Source organism: Puma concolor, chromosome E4 (assembly GCF_028749965.1).
Source record: "Puma concolor isolate L17-30 chromosome E4, mPumCon1.1.hap2, whole genome shotgun sequence".
NCBI classification, from domain to species: domain Eukaryota; kingdom Metazoa; phylum Chordata; class Mammalia; order Carnivora; family Felidae; genus Puma; species Puma concolor.
In genome coordinates, this window is record NC_141683.1 from 27,507,981 (window position 1) to 27,532,117 (window position 24,137).

Here is a 24,137-nt window from a genome sequence, read left to right on the forward strand (position 1 = left end):
TTACAAACCAATTGGTGGGGTGTATGGGTATCTCGGTTAAGCATTGACTCTTTTTTTTTTTTTTTTAATTTTTTTTTCAATGTTTATTTATTTTTGGGACAGAGAGAGACAGAGCATGAACAGGGGAGGGGCAGAGAGAGAGGGGGACACAGAATCGGAAACAGGCTCCAGGCTCTGAGCCATCAGCCCAGAGCCTAACGCGGGGCTCGAACTCACGGACCGTGAGATCGTGACCTGGCAGAAGTCGGACACTTAACCGACTGCGCCACCCAGGCGCCCCAAGCATTGACTCTTGATTTTTGGTCAGGTCATGATCTCATGGTTCATGAATTCAAGCCCTGTGTTGGGCTCCACACTCACAGTACGGAGCCTGCTTGTGATTCTCTCTCCCCCCTCTCTCTCTGCCCCCACCCTCAGAATAAAGAAATAACTTAGTTGGTTGTAAATGTATGGACTTATTTCTGGATTCTCAATTCTATTCCACTGATCAATATGTGTACCACAGCCTTAATAACTTAAGCTTGGTAGCAAGTTTTGAAATTGTGAAGTGGTCTTCTAACTTCGTTCTTCTTTTTCAAGATTGATTTGGCTATTTTAGTCCTTTAGTCCTTTGTATTTCCTTTAGGACCACCTTGTGAATGTCTGCACAAAAGGTGGTTGGGGTTTTGATAGGAATTGCATTCAATCTATAGATCAATTTGGGTAGTATTGCCATCTAACAATATTAAATGTCCAGTCTATTGACAAGGAATATCTTTCCATTTACTTAAGTCTTCTCTAATTTCTTTCATTGATGTTTTGTAGTTTTCAGTGTACAAGTCAGACATTCTTTGTTATTCTTTGTATTTTATTCTTTTCGATGCTATTGTAAATGGAAGTGTTTCCTTAATTTTGTTTTTGGATTTTTCACTGCTGGAGTAAAAATACAACTGATTTTTCTATATTGACCTTGTATCAACACACAATTTTGTGGAACTTTTCTTTATTAGTTTGAATAGGTGTGTGTGTGTGTGTGTGTGTGTGTGAATTTCTTAGTATTTTCTTTTTAAAATTTTTTTCAAGCTTTTATTTAAATTCCAGTTTGTTAACATAAAGTGCAATGTTAGTTTCAGGTGTAGAATTTAGTGATTTATCACTTATATACAATACCCAGTGCTCATCACAAGTGCCCTTCCTAATACCCATCACCAATTTAACCCATCCCCCATCCACCTCCCTCTAGTAACCCTCAGTTTGTTTTTATAGTTAAGAAGTATTTTCTATATATAAAATAATATCATCTTTGAATAGAGATAGTTTTACTTTGTAATACAGATGCCATTTATTTATTTATTTATGCCTAATTGTCTTGGCTAGATCCTCTTATATGTCAAATAGTAGTAACTCTACTATTTGTAGAGTGGTGGTCAGAGAAGACATCATGTCTTGTTTATGATTCATTAGGTATTCATCAGTGTGTTATTTAATTTGTCCATATATAGGAGTTTCCTAAATTTCCTTCTATTATTAATTTTTAGTTTCATTCCATTGTGGTTGGATAGTATATTTTGTATGATTTCAATACTTTTCAGTTTAATGAGGCTGGGTTTATACTTTAACATATAGTCTATTCTAGAGAATGTTTCATGTGCTCTTGAGAAGAATGTGTATGCTATTGTTGTTGGGTAGAGTGTTTTATAGTGTGTTGTATCTAGTTGCTTTATAGTTTTGTTCAAGTCTTCAATTTCCTTGTTGATCTTTTGCCTAGCTGTTCTATCCATTATTGAAAGTGGGGTATTAAAATTTCTATTATTGCTGAATTGTGAATATCTCCATTCAATTTTGTAAATTAAAAAAAATGTATTTATTTTTTGAGAGAGAGAGAGGCCCCAGGAAGGGGCAGAGAGAGAGGAGAGAGAGAGAATCCTAAGCAGTCTCCATGCTGTCAATGCAGAGCCCAATGCAGGGCTTGGATCTCATGAATAGTGAGATCATGACCTGAACTGGACATTAAGAGTTGGACACTTAACTGACTGAGTCACCCAGGCACCCTTCTTTTGCTTTATGTATTTTGAGTCTTGATTGTTATGTACCTATATTTATAGTTATTATGTATTCCTGATGGATTAACTATCTTACCATTATAAAATGTCCTTTTAAATCTCCAGTAACAGTTGGGTTTTTGTTTTTGTTTTTTTTCCCCTAAAATCTGTTTTGTCTGGTGTTAGCATAGTTACTCTAGTTATCTTTCAGTTACCATGGTATATCTCTTCCATCCTTTTAAGTTTAACCTCTGTGTGTCTTGGAATCTTGAATATATCTCTCGTAGACAGGTTATAGTTGCATCATTTCTCTTTTTAACACCTCCTGCCAATATATCCTTTTCATGGGAGTATTAAGTCCATGTATATTTAGTGTAGTAATTGATGAGGGAGCATTTATGTCTGCCTTTTTGCCCAAAGGACTCCCTTTACTATTTCTTTTTTCTTTAATTTTTTTTTCTTAAGTGTGTTTATTTATTTTGAGAGGGGGGAGGGGCACCAAGGGGGAGAGAGAATCTCAAGCAGGCTCCATGCTGTCAGCACAGTACCTGACACAGGGCTTAAGCTGAAATCAAGAGATGGGACACTTAACCTACTTAAGTGTCCCCCTTTAGTATTTCTTATAAAGCAGGTATGCTAGTGACAAATTATATCACTTTTTGTTTACATGGGAATGTCTTAATTTCTGCAGTTTTTTTGAAGGATAGTTGTGCTGGATATAGAATTCTTGGTTGACAACAGCACTTTGACTATGTCATCCCACTTCTTTCTGGTGAGAAACCAGTTGTCACTTATTGAAGATCTCTTGTATATGAGTAGTCACATTTCTCTTGCTGCTTTCAAAATTCTCTCTCTTTGTCTTTGATAGGTTTTCTATGACATACCAAAGTGTGAATGATATTTAGTTTATCTTGAGAATTCATTGAGCTTTTTGCGTGTGCCAACTAATGTTTTCCATCAATTTGTGGCTGTTATTTCTTTGAATATTCTTTCTGCCCATTTTCCCTCTTCTCTCTTTCTGAGACTTTAGTTGTGCTCATGTTGGTTCACTTGATGGCATTCCACAGGTCTCTGAGGCTCAGTTCATTTTCTTCATTCTTTTTTATTTCAATTTTTCAGAATGGAAAATCTCAATTGACCTTTCTCTATGTTCTCTGATTCTTTCTTTTGTCTGTTGAAATCTATGTTGAGTCCATCTAGTGAGACACAGTTTTCAGTTTCTTTACACATCTCATAATGTTTTGTTGAAACTGGACATTTTAAATCAAGCATTGTGGCAACTTTGTAAATCGGATACTCACTCCCTCCTCAGGATTTGGTTAGTGAGTTTCCTGGACTAACTCTTTCAAGTGTGTATTCTTTATTATATGAAATCTCTGTTCAGTTAGCTTAGTAGTCAGCTAATGATTGGACAGAGATTTCCTCAAATATCCTAAATTAATCAGTCTCCCAGGTTTTGTTAAATGACTCTTTATGTGTATTGGGATATGGTTTCAGTGATTTGTCAGGCAGTTTACACCTCTTATTAGCCTTCGCTTGCTTGATCAAAGCCTTAAAGTCAGTCAGGAGTGAGACATTACAGTCTTCTCAGGCCTTTCTTGGGTGTGCACATTCCATGCATGTGGCCTTATAAATTCCCAGGACTGTGTCAGATCTTCACAAATCTCTCTGTGGACATCTTAATTCTCCAACTTCTCCTTTTAAGATTTTTCATCTGCCTATTTTTAGCCCAAACTGTTAACAACACCTCTGGCAGCAATGTTAAACAATTGCCACTGATTGTTTTTTACAAATGCCCTGTGGATAGGACTATTCTTAGATTGAGATCCTACTCTGGTCAAACAAAGACAAGCTCTGAAAATGGCACTTTTCAATGAGCTGCCAGACAATTCAAATAATGACAATTCTCTGGGACTGGGAATTTTGGGGAACTCTAAATCCATGCTCCCCCTCCAATAGCTACTAGTTTGCTGTTTTTCACAGCTACTGTAGTTGTGAGGTTATTCACTTTAAATGGTACTTTGGGGGCATCTGGGTGGCTCAGTCAGTTGAGCATCCAACTTCACTCAGGTCATGATCTCGCGGTCCGTGAGTTCAAGCCCCATGTCGGGCTCTGTGCTGACAGCTCAGAGCCTGGAGCCTGCTTCTGCTTCTGTGTCTCCCTCTCTCTCTGCCCCTAACCCACTCACATTCTGTCTCTGTCTCTCTCAAAAATAAATAAACATTAAGAAAAAATTTTTTAAAAAAATTTATTTTTAAATAATCTCTACCCCCAAAGTGGGGCTCAAACTCACAACCCCAAGATCAAGAGTCCCATGCTCTACCAACTAAGCCAGACAGGCACCCCATCAATTTTCTTAAAAAAAAATTTTTTTAATTAAATAATTTTAAAAGTGCTTTTATATTCACCCACATATTTATCATTTCCAGTGCTCTTCATTTTTTTGGTGTAGATTCAGCTTTCCATTTGATCATATTCTCCTTCTTCCTGATGGCATCCTTTAACATTCTTGTAGTTCAGGTGTGCTTGTGTGAGTTTCTTCAGATTTTGTAAGCTGAAAACATCTTTATTGGGCCATTGTTTTGTAAATTTTTCTCTGGGTACAGTATTCTAAGTTGATAATTTTTTCTTTCAGTAGTTTAAATATATTGTTTTACTCTCTTCTGACTTGCATTATTTCCAACAAGAAATTTGCTGCATTATCTTTATAGTCTGTAAATAAGGTGCCTTTTTAAAAACATTGCTGTTTTTAAGATTTAAGATTTTCTCCTTATCAGTAGTTTTAAGCAATTTGGTTGTGATGTATTTTTGTTTCTGTATCTTGGGATTGAGGCTGTTGACATTCTGGGATCTGTGGATTTATAGTTTTCATCAACTTGGAAAGTTTTTATCTCTTAGTCTTTCAAATATTTCTTTTGCTGAACACTTCCCTCCTTCAGGGACTGTGCATTTTAGGCCACTTGAAGTTGTCCCACATCTCACTATGTTCTGCTTATATTTTTCAGTATTCTTTTTCCCTTTTTGTGTTTCATTTTGTACAGTTTCCATTGCTATACCTTCCACTTCTCTAATCATCTTTCTGTTGTGTCTAACCTGCCAAAAATTCTGTTATCAACTGAATTGTGTCCCTCTCAGACTTCATATGTTGAAGCCCCAACCCCCAATGTTACTTTATTTAGAGATAGGGCCTTTAAGGAAGTAATTAAGGTTAAATGAAGCCATAAGGGTGGGGCTCTAACCGAATAGGACTGATGTCCTTATCAGAGGAAGAGAAACCATAAGTGCATGCATACAGAGAAAAGGTCATGTGAGGACACAGCAAGAAGGTGGCCATCTATAAGCCAAAGGAAGAGCCCTTATCAGAAGCAAACTCTGCTGGAAACTTAATCTTGAACATTAGCTTCCAAAATATGAGAAAAGAAACATCTGTCGTTTAAGCCATCCAGCCTGTGGTTCTGTTATGGAGTTCCTAACACACTAATACAAATGCCACCCAGTATATTTTTCATCTCTAAAAGTTCTATGTGGAGGCATCTGGCTAGCTCAGTTGGTAAAACATGCAACTCTTAATCTCGGGGTCATGAATTCAAGCCCCACTTTGGGTGTAGAGCTTACTTAAAATAATAGTAATTATAATAATAATAATAACAAAGTTCTATGTGAATTAAAAAAATATCTTCCATATCTTTCAACATGCTCATAATTTCCTGTAATTTTTTGAAATTATGGAATATGTGCCTATCATTTTGTCATTTCTGAATCTATTTTTTTAATGTTTATTTTTGAGAGAGAGAACGAGTGAGAGAGGGAGGGGCAGAGAGAGAGGGAGGGAGAGGATCTGATGTAGGCTCTGTGCTGATAGCAGAGAGCCCAATGCGGGGCTTGAACTCACAAAATGTGAGATCATGACCTGAGCTGAAGCAGGTTGCTTAACCAAAGGAGCCACCCAGGTGTCCCTCTGAATCTATTTCTATCATTTGATTTTTCTCATTATTGGTTGTATTTTCCTGTATATTTGCTGCCTAATAATTTTTTTAGAAGTTTTTATTTATTTATTTGGACAGAGAGAGAGAGAGAGAGAAAGCAGGAGAGGGGAAGGGGCAGAGAGAGAGAGGGGGGAGAGAGACAGAGACAGAGACAGAGAGAGAGAGAATCCCAAGCAGGCCCTGCGCTGACAGTGCAGGGCTCAAACTCATGAACCGTGAAATCATGACCTGAGCCAAAGTCAGGAGTTGAACACTTAAACAACTGAGTTACCCAGATGCCTCTGCCTAATAGTTTTTAAAAAAAATTTTATAATGTTTATTTATTTTTGAGGAAGAGAGAGAGAGAAATAGAGTGTGAGCAGGGGAGGGGCAGAGAGAGAGGGAGGCACAGTATTTGAAGCAGGCTCCATGCTCTGAGCTGTCAGCACAGAGCCTGACGTGGGGCTCAAACTCCCGGACTGCCAGATCATGACCTGAGCTGAAGTTGGACGCTTAACTGACTGAGCCCACCCAGGTGCCCTGTCTGCCTCATAATTTTTTATTGGATGACAGACATTGTGAATTTTACATTCTTGGGTGATTTTTTATGTTGGTAATCTTTCAGAGTTTATTATGTTTATTCGGGGATGCTGTTAAATTACTTGCAAACAGTTTGGTCCTTTCAAGGGTTGCTTTTCAGCTTTGTTAGGTAAAATCAGAGCTGTCTTTATTCTAGGGTCATATTGGCCCCACTACTGAGGCAATCCTCAGAATTTGACCCTAGCCCTATGTATTACAAGGCTGCTCCATTCTGATTGTTGGAAATATGAACTATTTTCAAACCGGTATATTTTCTGGGAATTATTCTACATCTTCTACCTAGTGGTTCTTTCACTGGTCTATGGCAGTTTTCTCACACCCATGTGTTGATGAATATTCAACTGAAGACTAAAGGGAAATCCTCCCTATATCTCTGCAGCTTTCTCCTCTCCAATACTTTGCCTTGTAAATTATAGATGCCCAGAGCCTGGGCTCTGTTTCTGTTCAGTGTACTGAAATCCAGAAAATACCAGCTATGTGGTTAGGTGATTCATTTTCTTTTCCTCTTCTCCCTGGGACCACTCTTCTGTATTGTCTCATGTCCACTTTAGGGAAAAAAAATTTCTTTTCAGTTTATTTATTGATTTTGAGAGAGACAGCATGAGTGGAGAGGGGTGGAAAGAGGGAGAATCCCAAGTAGGTTCCACACTCTGTGCTGAGCTAGAGGTGGAGCTCGATCTCACGACTGTGAGATCATGACCTGAGCCAAAATCAAGAGTCAGAGGCTTAACCGACTGAGCCACCCAGGTACCCAAAAACATTTTTTAAACTGAAGTATCATTGGGGCACCTGGGCGGTTCAGTTGGTTAAGCCTCTGACTCTTGGTTTCGGCTCAGGTCATGATCTCACAGTTCGTGAGTTCAAGCCCCACATCGGGCTCTGCTCTGACAGCATGGAGCCTGCCTGGGATTCTCTTTCTCTCTCTCTCTCTCTCTCTCTCTCTCTCTCTCTCTCTCCCCCTCTCCCTCTCCCTCTCCCTCTCCCTCTCCCTCTCTCTCTCTGCCCCTCCTCTGCTCTTTCCGTCTCTCAAAATAAATAAACTTAAAAAAATTAAAAAAAAATTGAAGTATCATTGACACAAAATATTAACTGGCTTCAGGTGTACAACATAGTGATTCAACAAGTCTATAGGTTATGCTATGCTTACCACAAGTTTAGTTACCATCTGTCACCATACAACACTATTACAATATCATTGACTACATTCCTATGTTTTACCTTTTGTCCCCACAACTTACGCATTCCATAACTGGAAACTTTTACCTCTCACTCTCCTTCACCTATTTTGCCCATCCCTTCTGGCAACCTCCAGTTTGTTCTCTATATTTATGCGTCTTTTTCTGCTTTTTTTTTTTTTTTTATTTGTATCTATATTTTTTGTAGGCCCCATGCACAATGTTGGTCTTGAACTCACAACCCTGGCATCAAGAATTGGATGCCCTGGGGGCGCCTGGGTGGCTCAGTCAGTTAAGCATCTGACTTTGGCTCAGGTCATGATCTTGTGGTTTGTGGGCCCACAGTGGGCTCTCTGCTGGCAGCTTGGAGCCTGGAGCCTGCTTTGGATTCTGTGTCTCTCTCTGCCCCTGTCCTGCTTGCACTCTGTCTCTGTCTCTCAAAAATGAATAAACATTAAAAAAAAAAAAAAAAGAATTGGATGCCCTGGGGCACCTGGGTGGTTCAGTCCGTTAAATGTCCAACTTCTGCTCAGGTCATCATAATCTCATGGTTTGTGAGTTCGAGCCCATCCAAACTGCTGCTGTCAGTACAGAGCCCACTTTGGATCCTCTATCCCCTTCTGTCTCTGCCCCTCCCCTGCTCACTCTTTCTCTCAAAAATAAACATTAAAAAAAGAAGAAAAAGAAGAATTGCATGCTCTACTGACTGAGCCAGACTGGTGTCCCTTTTAAAAAAAAGATTTTATTTTTAAGTAATCTCTATGACCAATGTGGGACTTGAACTTACAACCTTGAGGTTGACAGTTGTTCGCTCTATTGACTGAACCAGTCACATAACTCTTGTCTGTGTTTTTAGTAATTTGAGGTGGTGGGGTAAATCTGATCCCCACTATTTCCATGTTCAGAGGTGGAAGTCTCCTTAAAAGTGTTTAAGTACTTGGTTCTTCCGGCTGAACAGATACAAACAGCAATACAGTATACATGGGTGACTAGCGTGATAATCTTGAGATGTCAGCACCATGAAAATTTCTTTGGATTATATTATATTTTAAAGAAAATAGGGGTGCCTGGGTGGCTCAGTCAGTTAGCATCTGACTCTTGGTTTCTGCTTAGGTCATGATCTCATGGCTTCATGGGTTCAAGCCCCACAGCACAGAGCCTGCTTGGGATTCTCTTTCCTCGCTCTCTCTACCCCTCTCTCACTGGTGTTGTCTCTGTCTCTCTCAAGATAAATAAATACACTTAAAAAAAAATAAAAGAAACTTGAGCAAATCTGGTAAGGTGTATTGTAGGCTTCTAGGTCAAAGCAATTACCATCGGGTGATCCTTACAAACTGATATAGATTAAAAAAAAAATCTTTTGCAAGATTAGTATGTGTATAACAGCTATTTTGATTTGTTCCAGGCAATATACCATTTCTGGAACAATAGCTGTAAATGGAATCACTATCTGATAAATTTCATGACCCACAGTCATTCTCTAAGATCACAAGTTAAAAAGGTGAGTTGAATGATATTTTAGATATCAACACCCCTGCACATAGCAAGCTAGGAAGAAAGGATCAAAAAATACAAAAAAACCTTTAATATTATGTTGGCCATTTTCTGATCATAATGAGATACAATTAGAAATCAATAATAAAGGGGCACCTGGGTGGCTCAGCCGGTTGGGCGGCGGACTGTGGCTCAGGTCATGATCTCGCGGTGTGTGAGTTCGAGCCCTGCGTCGGGCTCTGTGCTGGCAGCTCAGAGCCTGGAGCCTGCTTCCGATTCTGTGCCTCCCTCTCTCTCTGCTCCTTCCCTGCTTGGTCTCTGTCTCTCTCTCTCAAAAATAATAAACATTAACAAAAATATTTTTTAATATTAAAAAAAAGAAATCAAAATAAAAACATAACTTTTAAATGCACACGTTTGGAAAACTTAAAATACATCTCTATGGATTTCTATGGAAAGTACAAGATATATAGTTGAAGTAAATAATTCAAGACACTGACTATTGTATAATATCTGATTAATAACATGATTACTATATATGCAACCATATATTACATTTGTGCATATATATTTGCAGGTATTTATAAAAAATCATTTGGAAATATATTCCCCAAATTTAACACTGGCCACATGTATTGGGTATTTAAACCATGTGGAAGGGGGACACCTGGGTGGCTCAGTTGGTTAAGTGTCTGACTTCGGCTCAGGTCATTATCTCTCAGTCCGTGAGTTCGAGCCCTGCGTCAGGCTCTGTGCTGACAGCTTGGAGCCTGGAGCCTACTTCGCATTCTGTGTCTCCCTCTGTCTCTGACCCTCCCCCGTTCATGCTGTCTCTCTGTCTCAAAAACAAAAAAATAAACATTAAAAAAAATTTAAACCATGTGGATGGGATCAGTAGTAGGATGTAAAGTTCACTGAATACCATTTCATATTTTTCATCTTTGATTTCTATGAAAATATTAACTAACCAAAAATTAAGTGCTTAAAATTATTTATAAAATACATTTTAACAAATCATGAGCCAAAGAAGAAAATATAATGAAGGCTTAGAATATATTTAGAATTCCCATGACAATAAAATACTTACATTTCAAAATCTATAAGTGGCTGAAATGGTACCAAGAGGAACATTAATAGCCTTTTTTTTTTTAATGTTTATTTCTGAGACAGAGAGAGACAGAGCATGAGTGGGGGAGGAGCAGACAGAGAGGGAGACACAGAATCTGGAGCAGGCTCTAGGCTCTGAGCTGTCAGCACAGCCTGATGCGGGGCTCAGACTCACAAACCATTAGATCGTGACCTGAGCCGAAGTTGGTCGCTCAACCAACTGAGCCACCCAGGCGTCCCAAATATTAATAGTCTTAAATGCATTGAGTAGAGCAGGAGATAGATGGAGGTTAAAGTGGGAAGAATTCCCTTTTAAAAATGAGAAATAAAATATAGTGAAAATTCAAGGAAATGTTTTAATTGAATCCTATTTCTGACTACATAATGAAATTATATAGAGTTAATTTGGATAAATCTTCTGTTTCAATTAAAATTCTGAATAAAATATTATTTTGTAAAAAATCTTTTAGGGTGTTACTAGGCTAGCATAAAAGAAATCTCCAAATTCCCATTATGAGTTACAGGAGGAGTTCTGGACAAAAATGAACTATTGGGATCTCACCAAAATAAAAAGCTTCTGCACAGTGAAGGAAACAATCAGCAAAACTAAAAGGCAACCAGCGGAATGGGGGAAGATATTTGCAAATGACATATCAGATAAAGGTTAGTATCCAAAATCTATAAAGAACTTATCAAAGTCAACACCCCAAAAAACAAATAATCCAGTGAAGAAATGGGCAAAACACATGACACTTCTCCAAAGACCTCCAGATGGCCAACCAACGCATGAACAAATGCCCACCATCACTCGTCATCAGGGAAATACAAATCAAAACCACAATGAGGGGCGCCTGGGTGGCTCAGTCGGTTGAGCGTCCGACTTCGTCTCAGGTCATGATCTCGTGGTGTGTGAGTTCGAGCCCTGCGTCGGGCTCTGTGCTGGCAGCTCAGAGCCTGGAGCCTGCTTCCGATTCTGTGTCTCCCTCTCTCTTTGCCCCTCCCCTGCTCATGCTCTGTCTCTCTCTGTCTCAAAAATTAATAAAAACATTAAAAAAAAAAACCCACAATGAGATACCACCTCACACCTGTCAGAATGGCTAACATTAGCAACTCAGGCAACAACAGATGTTGGTGAGGATGCGGAGAAAGAGGATCTCTTTTGCACTGGTGGTGGGAATCCAAACTGGCGAGGCCACTCTGGAAAACAGTATAGAGTTTCCTCAAAAAATTAAAAATAGAACGACCCAGCAATTGCACTACTAGGTATTTACCCAAGGGATACAGGTGTGCTGTTTCGAAGGGACACATGCACCCCAATGTTCATAGCAGCGCTATCGACAATAGCCAAAGTATGGAAAGAGCCCAAATGCCCATCAACAGATGAATGGATAAAGAATATGTGGTATGTGAATGAAATCTTGCCATTTGCAACTCCGTGGATGGAACTGGAAGGTATTACGCTAAGCGAAATTAGTCAGTCAGAGAAAGACAAATATACTAAACAGATGAACACAAGGGGAGGGAAGCAAAAATTATACAAAAATAGGGAGGGGGACAAAACATAAGAGACTCTTAAATTTAGAGAACAGAGGGTTGATGGAGGGGTCGTGGGATGGGGGATTGGCTAAATGGTTAAGGGGCATTAAGGAATCTACTCCTGAAATCATTGTTGAACTATATGCTAACTAACTTGGATGTAAATTAAATAATAAATAAATTAGTTAAAACAACAACAACAACAGCAACAAACAAGAAGCATTCTGGCAGTTCAATGCTCTAGTATCCACTCTGAGGTTTTTTGACCAACGCTGAAGCCTTGTCCTCTATTTTAATGGCTACAAGGATCACAGAATCTACTAAGTGCAGAATTTAACTGGAGGTGGCTATTAATATTTAGGACCCAAAGAAGAGTACCCTCAGTGTAAGAATAAACAAAAAATCAAATCCTGTCATAAAAACAAAATCATGTGACAAGGAAACATACCTGGCTTAACTTTAGTATTGGACAGAATGAAAAGAAAGTCTCCCCGGATAATTTACAATAAACCATGTAAGGTAGCCAGTATCTAAGATGGCCCCAGTGATTTCTGCCTTCCTGTATTCACATTCTTATATGTAGTCACTTCCTACATTGAATAGGGCTTATTTATATAGCTAATAGGATACTGCAGAAATGTCTTTGTGTGATTTCCATGGCTAGATCACAGAAGATATTGAGGCTTCTAGTTTTCTCTCTCTTGGAATATGCATTCTAGGAGAAATCAGCTGCTATGTCACAAAGACTCTTAAACGGTCCTATGAAGAGGCAAGGAACAGAGACTTCCTCCTAGCAACCAGCACTAACTTGTCAGGCCTTTGAGTGAGCCATCTTCAAAGTATATCCTCCAATTCCAGGGAAGCTAAGGCTTTAGATGTCTGCAGTCTTTGCTGACATCTTAAAAGCAGCCTCAAGTGAGACCCTGACCTAGAACCACCCATGTAAGGTACTCCCAGAGTCTACAAAGACCACATAAAGATAATAAATGCTTATTGCTTTCAGCTACTAAGTTATGTAATTTGTTATGCAATAGATAACTAATACACCAGTCCTCACGAGGTTTTTGGTCAGAATTTCTGTTGCCTGTGTGGTTAGAAAAATTTTAAGTAGAAATTTGACAACCAGCAGAAACAAACTTTCTTAGGAAGAGCTTATTTTCAATCCAGGCCTCAAAGAATTACTGAGAGTAAATTTCAAGGAAAATAGTAGTTCACACTGAGAAATACAAAATACCTAGAAGGAAAAGATACCTTGAGTGAGAGCCAGAAAAACAATAAACAGCAGAAGCAGAAATGTAAAAACTCCATAATGAATTTTTATCAATGAAAGAATCTAAAATGATTATGTTTAATATGCTTCAAGAAATAAAAGCAGGAAGGATGCCTGGGTGTCACAGTCGGTTAAGTGTCTTACTCTTGATCTTGGCTCAGGGTCGTGATCTCATAGTTTGTGAAGTTCGAGCCCTGCATTGGGCTCTGTGCTGATGGCATGGGGCCTGCATGGGATTCTGTCTCTCCTCTCTCTCCCAGCTTGTGCTCTCTCTCTCTCAAAATAAATAAATAAACTTAAAAAAATTTTAAAAAGAAATAAAAGCAGGAAATAAATAAACTATGAGCAGGAAATGAGAAACCATAATGAATGAAAATGAATGCACTGAAAAATGAACCCAAAGACTTTTGCCAGTATGCTGTCCATGGATTCAGACAGAAAATATGAATGAAAGGTTGAGAGAAATGGAAGACAGAATGAAAAAGTCTAACAGATAGCTTAGTGGAGTTCCAGAAGGAGAGAATAGAGAGAGTAGGGGTGAAACAATATTTGAAGATAAAATGATTGGAATTTTTCAGGGTTGTTGAGACAGACCAATCTTCAGATCCAGAAGCCCCCCCCCCAAATTCAGGGAGAAGAAATAAAATGAAATTCAACAGAAACCTATCACAATGTAACTGCAAATCAGAAAAGAATAAACGATCTTAAAAAGCAGAGTAAGGTTAAAGAAAGCATAACAAAAGAAATAACACAAGTAAAAAAATTAATGGAAGAAATAAAATGACAATGTAGATGATCTATAAAGACAAAGCAGGTATTAAAACAGACAAGCTTACAAGATTGATAGATAACTAACATATGGGTAATATCAGGAATGTAAATTCTCTTATAATTAAGTCTTTAAATATTATAGGAAACTATTATGAACTTTATGTCAATGAATTAGTAAACTTAAATGAAATAGACAGTGTACTAGGATATATTTGACTTCATGTAAGAGAATACCTGATTAACAGTTGTTTGAGCAGTAAGACATTTAATTAAAATATAGATGGGTCTGGGGTAGACAGCCTAATGCTTTTTACATAGGCTTGAACTATTTCCATATCCTTTTTTAAAAGAAAAATGTTTATATGCAGAAAAGTACACAAATCAAGTATATATCTCAATAGAATTTTTTCACAAAGTAAACACTCCAAGTAACCAGCAGCAAGATCAAAACATGAAGCATTACCATAAAACAGAAGCCTCCTTGTGGCAGGCAGTAATAATTTAAAGCTTAACCCTCACAAATTCTTTTAGTCCATATAGATTGAGCTGGCTTGTATTTTAAAAGCACAAACATTCTTCTGCCCACCAAGTATTAAAAGGCTACAAACTGAAATGTTTGTTTGCCCCCAGAGTTCACCTTCTTGCCTCAGCTATGCCTGCTAACTATGTTCTCTAAATCCACCGGTGTGTGCTGAGGTTTCCGAGAGGTCCACACGTGGAGGCCAATGTCATAGTTAAAGTTCTGGGATGCACCAGTAGTGTATACCCTGAGACCACCTGAGGCCCATGCAGCAGCTTTGCCAAGGGGTGTGTTGTCTTGCCAGGGACCACATCTTTGCTTAAGGTCTAATGTGTGTAGCTTTGCTCTGTAAAAGTATAAGCTGCAATATCCTGACATAAGCTGTAGTCACCTGCCAAGGTCAAAATATGAGGTGGCTTAAGACTTAAAGCCTCTTGCAGAAGTTAAAAGCTAGAGCTACGCAACTGTAAAAACCCACCTGGCTTAAAATAACCTCTTAAATTGCCCAAGTCTAAACCTACTAAGTATACTCCAAAGTCTGAAGCTCAAAGCTACATACCCTACTTCATCAAAAACCTTTTTCTGTATATATGTTGTCATCCAGAATTTAACTCCCTACTTATTTACCAGTGTTCACACCCAACACTTCAGATGTTGGGGTGTTTGAGGTTACACATCTAAAATGCCGGTGGGTTTACTCCAGGGGGAAGGCCTGCCCGTACATCTCTTAAGGCATGGAAGACAATAATCAGAAGATTCTACTCTTTTTTTTTTTTTTTTTTTTAATATTTATTTCTGAGAGAGAAAGACAGGGCAGAAGTTGGGGAGGGGCAGAGAGACAGAGACACAGAATCTAAAGCAGGCTCCAGGCTCCAAGCTGTCAGCACAGAGCCTGACGCCGGGCTCGAATCCATGAACCGCAAGATCCTGACCTGAGCCAAAGTCGGTTGCTTAACCAACAGAGCCACCCAGGTGCCCTAGAAGATTCTACTCTTTATAGGCAAAGCAGCTTCCTAGATGAAGGCATTAAGCTACCTATGCCCATTTCCTCAAACTTATCTCTTAGGTAACTCCCACTCCTCCACGGGAAGCTAAGAATGAAGGAAAAGAGAGAGGCCAGGAAAATTATCCTAGTGAACCTCTCCTCACTGTGAAGGAAATACCAAGTGATGGAGAAATGTATTCTCCCCAAACCAATTGGTTCAAAGCATCAGAAAACCATGCACAGGAAAGAAGAAGATCTCATCTTAGCATGCCAAAATTTCTCTAGGAGAATGTGTACCAGACCCAGGGAAGGGAGTCAGGATTTATGCATACAACTTGCCAAAAAGCTAGAGCTTTGACAAGGTGCTCAGAAAATCTAAAAGCAAGCAGTAATGGAGCCAAGGAAAATCCACACTTCCTACTCTGAAAATAAGTAGGTCTTTATTAGGATATAAGAAATCATGTTCTCGGGGCACCTGGGTGGCTCAGTTGGTTAAGCATCTGATTTCAGCTCAGGTCATATCTTATGGTTCACGGGTTTGAGCCCCTCTGTGCTGACAGCTCAGAATCTGGAGCTTGCCTTGGTTCTGTGACTCCATCTCTCTGCCCCTCCCCCTGCTCATGCTCTGTCTCTCTCTCAAAAATGAATAAACATTAAAAAAAAAAGCCATGTTCTCTACAAAAAAGGAACAAAAAGTCATAAAGAGGAAACAAAGGAGATGAAAGGACAGTGCATGAAACACAAAAGCCACAAGAGAGATGAAAAGAGAGTTGGGTAAGATATGGGAGAACTACAGGAAATCTACACTTTAATATACAACAAAAAAGATGCAAAGAACTTAGTATTATAGACAATGGAATAAATGATGTAGAGAACAAATATGAGAAAGTTCCCTAAAATGTGGAGGAAAAGGAGAAAGGGTCAAATAATAAAAGAAAAGATGATAGCAATAGAGGACAAAGAATAGATATATTGACTGATTTTTAGTAAGCACTGTACCCAACATGGGGCTTTAACTGATGACCTTGGTGGGACAGCTGGGTGGCTCAGTCAGTTAAGCATCTGACTTTGGCTCAGGTCACAATCTCACGGTTCCTGAGTTTGAGCCTCACATCAGGCCCTGCACTGATGGCAGGGACCTTGCTTTGGATCTTCTCTCTCTCTCTCTCTCTCTGCCCCTCCTCCACTTACACTCCCTCTTTCTTAAAAATAAACATTTGTAAAAAACAAAAACAAAACAATAACGAAGTCATGACTCCAGGATCAAGAGTCATATGGTCTACAGACTGAGCTAGCCAGTCACCCTGACAAAGGACAGATTTGAAGCAAGAATTACTGTTGTTCTTGGGGTGCCTGGCTGGCTCAGTTGGTGGGGTGGGCAACTTTTGATCTTGGGGTTGTGAGTTTGAGCTCCATGATGGGTGTAGAGATTACTTAAAATAAAATCTTTTTAAAAAAAAGAAGAAAAAAAAAAAAAGAATTACTGCTGCTCCTAAGGGAGGAAAAATGAAAAAGAAGTCAAAATTGAAAGGTTTTGGAGCTAGAAAAAAACCTAAGTATTAAGATTAAAGAGGATCATGTTGAATGAAAATGAACAAATAGATGTATATAGACATGCTCTGGCAAAAATTTTTTTAATTACAAAAAAAAAAAATTGCTACAACCTAAAGAGAATAAATAGGTTAGCTATAAAGAAAAATAATTATGTTTGATTTTGATTTTTTCTGGAATACTAAATATAATGGAACAATAGCTACAGAATTTTTAGGGGGAAATTATCTGACATAGCCATAGGTCAGCAAAAAGCATGTACTAAACAGATATTTTCAAAGTGTAGTCCTTGGACTCCTTGGGGTCTTAGAAATCTTTTCAGGGTATCTATAAGATCAAAGCTATTTTTGTAATAATACTAAGACATTATTTGCCCTTTTCACTTTGTTAATATTTGCACTGTTGATGCAAAAGCAAAAGTGGGTAAGACTGCTGCCAGCTTAGGACAAATTAGGGCCTTGGTACCAACTGTAGTAGTAATTATGTTCTTCACCACCACATACTCCCAAGTGTCCTTGTTGAAACAATAAAAAATACTAATTTTACTAAATCTGGAATCTTAAGTGTACATTTTTTTAATATTCTGTGCAGCAAACAGGAAGTATACATATTGCACTTCTGCTGTTTCGTGAAGTATGATGGTTGTCTCGAGGAAATGCATTTGTGGAATTGGGTCACAGGCTGAACTAGCTACTTTTTTCATGCACCACCATTTTTACTTGAAAGAAGGACTGATAGACAATCCATTGTTATCGAGACTTAGGTACTGGCAGAAATTTTCTTGAAAATGAACAAAATGACCTTATTTCTTCAAAGAAAACAATTGACAATATCTGTTGCCATTAAGAACATTTGAAGGGTGTCTGGGTGGCTCAGCTGGTTGAGCGTCTGTCTGACTCTTGATTTCAGCAAATGTCATGATGTCCAGCTTGGGAGATCCAGCCCCAGATTGGGCTCCCCACTGGGCATGGAGCCTGCTTAAGATTCTCTCACTCTCTCTCTTTCTCACTCTCTCTCTCACAGGCCGTCTGAGTGACTCAGTGGGTTAAGTGTCCAACTTCAGCTCAGGTCATGATCTCATGGTTCATGAGATTGAGCCCTATATTGGGCTCTCTGCTGTCAGCACAGAGCCCGGTTTGGATCCTCTGTCCCCCTCTCTCTGTGCCTCTCTCTTTCTCTCTCAGAAATAAATATAAGGGGCACCTGGGTGGCTTGGTTGAGGGTTCAACTTAGGCTCAGGTCATGCTCTTGTGATCCTTGCGTCAGAGCCTAGAGCCTGCTTCAGATTCTGTGTCTTCCTCTCTCTCTCTCTGCCCCTCCCCCACTCACACCCTGTCTCTCTCTCTCAAAAGTAAATATTTAAAAAATTAAAAAAAAAAAGATTTTCTCTCTCTCTCTCTCTGCCCCTTCCCCCTGAGCTCTTTCTCTCTCTCAAAAAAAAAAAAAAAAAAATTTTTTTTGAGATTTCAAATGAAAATTAAAATATTACAAAAGTTGTATTTGCTACTCAGATACCTAATACTTAAAGATTTTTCTGATAAGATCAGTGGTAATGTGAATGAAAGTGATTTTTAAAAATATTGATTAACAATATATGTTAACATTTGGAAGACGGGCATAACTCAGTGAGTCAATAATTTTCAAATGATCAAATGCATGATGATACAAAATTATGCCTGGGTAAAAAATCCATTGAAAGTAAAAGATAGATCAATAGATTCTAATTTAACAGAGTATGAATATTCACTGATACGTTTTGAGTTCCACATTGCAATTAATCTTTAGGAAACTACTATTTGCTGAATTCTGGTATCAAAGAAGAATATCCAGAATTATCTGAAAAGATTATTAAAATACCCCCCCAATACTTTTCCCTTTTACAATTATATATCGGTATGAAGCCAGATTTCCTTCATGTATTCCAACTAAAACAACAGATCAAGACAGACTGAATGCAGAAATGTATGAGCTTCTATTAAGCCAGACATTAAACATATTTGCAAAACAGTATTTTATAACCAACCAAATGAATGTTTCTGAGGGAAGACAAAAGTATTCTTAGATATGTAAGGGCTCAGTAAATAGACCTACCTGCCCTTTTTAAAAGAAATTGAGGATTTACTTTTGCCATTCAAGATGTGAATAATTATGACAAGAATGGAGAAATTGGTGATAAAAGGATTGTTTTGTGAATTATAAATTGTCTCCAAATTATATGTACTATTGTTAGAAGGGAGCAGTCCTTCAAAACGGGGAAGGGATGTTAGACAACCCAAAAACTAGGAATCAGTGCATCACCTTATGGAAGTCCTTCTGTTTAGAATACCCACCTTCTAATGTGCTCATCTAAATCCCATTTATATTTCTTTTTTTTTTTTTTTTTTAATTTTTTTTTTTTCAACGTTTATTTATTTTTGGGACAGAGAGAGACAGAGCATGAACGGGGGAGGGGCAGAGAGAGAGAGGGAGACACAGAATCGGAAACAGGCTCCAGGCTCCGAGCCATCAGCCCAGAGCCGGACGCGGGGCTCAAACTCACGGACCGCGAGATCGTGACCTGGCTGAAGTCGGACGCTTAACCGACTGCGCCACCCAGGCGCCCCATATATTTCAAGATAAAGCTCAGATCCTGCATAGAATCAGAGAAGCTCAGTACTGGAAAGGAGCAAGAGAGAGGAAAATAATTTATATTGAGATCTGTTATTATGTACCTGTCTGGATGTTCAAAATTCATTCACATTTAATCCTTACAGAAAATAGAGACTACGTTTTGCTACCCCATTTTATAGACTTTAGAAATCAAAGTTCAGAGAGATTAAACCACTTGCCCATCATCATCCAACTAGCTAGAGGTAGAATTTGGCCACACACCCAGATCTTTTTCGCTTTGAAGTTCATCCATTTGCATTTCACTACACTATCTTAAAGTTCATCTAATCTAAAAAAAGCCCTGTCCGATCTGGTGTTTAAATCCTCATTAAGACATCCCCAAGAATGGTTAACAGCCCAATCCCCTCCAGGGGCAAAGAATTCCACGTATTTTAATGCTGTTCATTATATCCATTGACTCCATTAAAAAAGTTTCTTCTGAATATTAAGCTGACATAATTCTTCTCAAACCCTTACCCTGAAATCCTAATAATACCCTTTGGAGTTATGCATAATGAGCTAGTGGGAGAGACTGTTAGTGGGATATCAATTCTTTTCTCGATTTAAATGTTTGTTTGTTTTATTTATTTATTTATTTATTTATTTATTTATTTAAAGTACCTCCCATGCCCAATGTGGGCTTGAACTCATGACCCTGAGATCAAGAGTCACATGCTCTACTGACTGAGTCAGCCAGGTGCCCCTCTTCTTCATTTACATAGGTATAGAATTTTTTGCCTCAGCACAGAGGCAGATGTATCATGAAACTAATAAAACTGAAGCTTCAGGGCGCCTCACCTGACAGTTGTTGGGAGTTGTGGAGTGTTCTCTAGATGGAGAGGGGAACAGATTGAAATGAGGAAGCATTTCTGATGAATTGGCTAAAGAGATCTCAGAAGAAAGGGATCTGAAACTCCAAAGCTCCAATAATTTATCGTAATTTATTTTCTCACACTTAACAAATGTTTTTGTACCTATTTTTTTTTTAATTTTTTTAACGTGTATTTATTTTTGAGACAGAGAGAGACAGAGCATGAACAGGGGAGGGGCAGAGAGAGAGGGAGACAGAATCGGAAGCAGGCTCCAGGCTCTGAGCCATCAGCCCAGAGCCGGACGCGGGGCTCGAACTCACGGACCGTGAGATCGTGACCTGAGCCGAGGTCGGAGGCCCAACGAACTGAGCCACCCAGGCGCCCCTGTACCTAATTTTTATACTGGAAACTTGGTATTATTTTCCTTAAAGAGAATTCCAAAATTTGTATTCAGCCTCACAAAATCTAGACCGAGCCTTGGTTTGAACCATAGCAGTCTTGTTACATATATTTTCAATACTGTATTCATATCCGGGTAATTACATGAGAGAAATTAATTCCTATCTTGTTTAACCCATTGTTATTTTGGATCTCAATCACAATGGCCAGACCAATTTCATGGTAAAAACGGTTTAGGTTTTATTCTGCCATGGGCATACAAGACCACCACCACTCTACTACCAGCACCAGAGTCAACCGTCCCAGGCCAGGTCAGGCCAAGAATTCCTTGCCTGTGATTTCTGAACTGGGACTGTAAAAAGTCAGTCTCCTGGTTACCTGCACTTCAAGCTGTGGAGTATAGCATCACCCAGCAATTGCGTGTGTCTCTTTACAATTGAGTTTCATTGCTTCCTCTTCCATAGGGAAGAGGTCAGTATGCACTAAGAGAACACAGGGGAAAGGGAAGTAAGGATAAGTGTTATTGACATGAAGTCCTTTCCGTTATTCCTTCAGCCCAACTGCATTTTTGCCCTTCTTACAGTTTGGTTCATCAATTCTTCCTTGACCAGGAGAATTATACCAATATCCTTCCAATAAATTCCTGGTTTTATGCAAGCCAGTTAAGTTGGGTTTCTGTCTCTTGTAACCAAGAGGCCCGTCTATTGAAACTCATTATGGGGGCACTTTGGCTGGCTCAGTCCATAGAGCATATGACTCTTGATCTCAGGGTCATGAGTTCAAGCCCCATGTTGGGCATGGAGCCTATTTGAAAATAAATAAATAAAATAAAACTCATTATGCACTCCCATAAGGTATATACGAAGCGAGCCACGAAAAGGGCCCAGGAACTCCCAGCCTCTACCTTTTTATGTGTACAATTTGCCTGTGGCTCTATATTTCCTGAGCACCTAAATTCATAAATCCAACTGCCTAACTGACAGGATATCTCAAAGGCACCTCAAACTCATCATCATCTTTCCTCTCAAACCTCCGCCTTCAGGGCACTGCCTTCAGGGTTTTACACTTTCCTGTGTAAAATGATAACTCCTATGTAAAATACTCAAAATGGAGAGCTATGGAAGTCCCTCACCCACAGGCTCCACTGCCTTCCCCGGCAGAAGAGCTACCAGACACAGCACGAAGAGATAATCCTTACATAGCTAGGAGCTTAAAACAAATGGGGGTAGAAATAGAGGTCATAGTTTTGTAGTGATATGTGTCAAGGACCATACTGACTTAATTTTACAGGGGATGACTTTAGTAGGGCCCAAACTTACTTAACAAATCAATGGTTGGGTCTCTGCCGCCACTCTGGTAAGAAAGTGTGATCCTGCCTGTCCCTTGCTTCTTCATCTTGTTCTTTCCTCATCAAAAATCTCACACAGGAATATCTGATTGGTGAGCCTACTTTCAGGCCTGTGCCTTAGCTACAAGAGTCACGGAGACAGACTGAAGCCAGCTCCTACACTTCAGTGAGGTGGGACTCATAGTGCCAGCAGAAAAAACAAAAACAAAAACAAAAAACCCCCAAAAAACAACCCACAAGGGAAGAGTGATCAAAAGATGCTAGAAACCTCAAAGCATGGTGTCCCCTCATCATGGCTTAACCCAGTCAGCTTGTGGCATTCCCCTGGCCATTGAGGTTGCTTTGCAATAGGCATCTGGCCCATTTCACACCAATGGGGAGATTTCCAACAGTTGTTGTAAGAGAAGATCTGTCATTTTATTTTATTTATTTTATTTTTTTTTTTCAACGTTTATTTATTTTTGGGACAGAGAGAGACAGAGCATGAACGGGGGAGGGGCAGAGAGAGAGGGAGACACAGAATTGGAAACAGGCTCCAGGCTCTGAGCCATCAGCCCAGAGCCCGACGCGGGGCTCGAACTCACGGACCGCGAGATCGTGACCTGGCTGAAGTCGGACGCTTAACCGACTGCGCCACCCAGGCGCCCCAGAAGATCTGTCATTTTAAAGGTGTATTGGAAGCCAGCTGTTTTTCTGGACAATATAGTTTATGGGCGAGGCTTGGAATTAACTGCGGCAATGCTGACATTATGAGAAAAGCTATGTCCTTGATACAGCTAGCACAGAAGGATGCAGAGTGGAGATATGGGAAGACAGTGAGAAGATGAATTTCACCAACCCCAAAGACTGCACATTATACCTCTGGATCTTGTAATTATGTGAGCCAATAAATCACCTTTGTCATTTCAGCCTGTCTGAGGTTTTTCTTGTGTCTAAAAAGATGTATATCTGACAAAGGGCTAATACCCATAATATATGAACAACTCTCAAAACTCAACAATAAAATAGCTAATAACCCAATTAAGAAAATGGGCAAAAGAGGGGCTCCTGGATGGCTCAGTCGGTTGAGTGTCTGACTCTTGGTTTCGGCTCAGGTCGTGATCTCATGGTTCGTGAGTTCTAGCCCCACGCTGGGCTCTGTGCTGACAGTGCAGAGCCTGCTGGGATTCTTTCTCTCTCTCCCTCTCTCTCTGCCCCTCCCCCACCCCTCTCTCTCTCTCTCTCTCTCTCTCTCTCTCTCTCTCTCTCTCAAAATAAATAAATAAACTTACAAAAAAAAGGAAATGGGCAAAAGATTTGAAGAGATACTTCACAAGGGAAAATATTCAGGTGACAAATAAGCATGAGAAAAGACCATCAACACCATTTATCAGGAGCAAATTCAAACCACAATGAGAAATCACTACACATCCATTAGAATGGCTAAAATAGCAATCCCTATCAAAACAATACCAGCAGTCTTCACAGAGCTAGAACAAACAATCCTAAACTTTGTATGGAACCAGAAAAGACCCGGAATAGTCAAAGCAATCCTGAAAAAGAAAACCAAAGCAGGAGGCATCACCGTCCCGGACTTCAAGCTGTATTACAAAGCTGTAATCATCAAGACAGTATGGTACTGGCACAAGAACAGACACTCAGATCAATGGTACAGAAGAGAGAACCCAGAAATGGACCCACAGACGTATGACCAACGAATCTTTGACAAAGCAGGAAAGAATATCCAATGGAATGAAGACAGTCTCTTCAGCAAATGGTGCTGGGAAAACTGGACAGCGACATGCAGAAAAATGAACTTGTACCACTTTCTTACATCATACACAAAAATAAACTCACAATGGATGAAACACCTAAACGTAAGACAAGAAGCCATCAAAATCCTAGATAAAGCAAGCAAAAACCTCTTTGACCTCGGCTGCAGCAACTTCTTACT

General features: G+C 39.3%; 1 protein-coding gene and 1 long non-coding RNA gene across 7 annotated transcripts in view; both read right to left on the reverse strand.

The window, feature by feature from the left end:
* SNRPE (small nuclear ribonucleoprotein polypeptide E) overlaps nt 1-24,137 on the reverse strand; it is a 141,780-nt gene that overhangs the window by 55,548 nt on the left and 62,095 nt on the right. The window lies entirely within an intron of this gene.
* LOC147572523 (uncharacterized) lies at nt 18,405-21,040 on the reverse strand. Its single transcript, XR_015246450.1, has 3 exons — nt 20,848-21,040; nt 19,589-20,619; nt 18,405-19,342 (listed from the first exon to the last, which is right to left on the reverse strand). It is a non-coding gene; the product is annotated as an uncharacterized LOC147572523 (long non-coding RNA).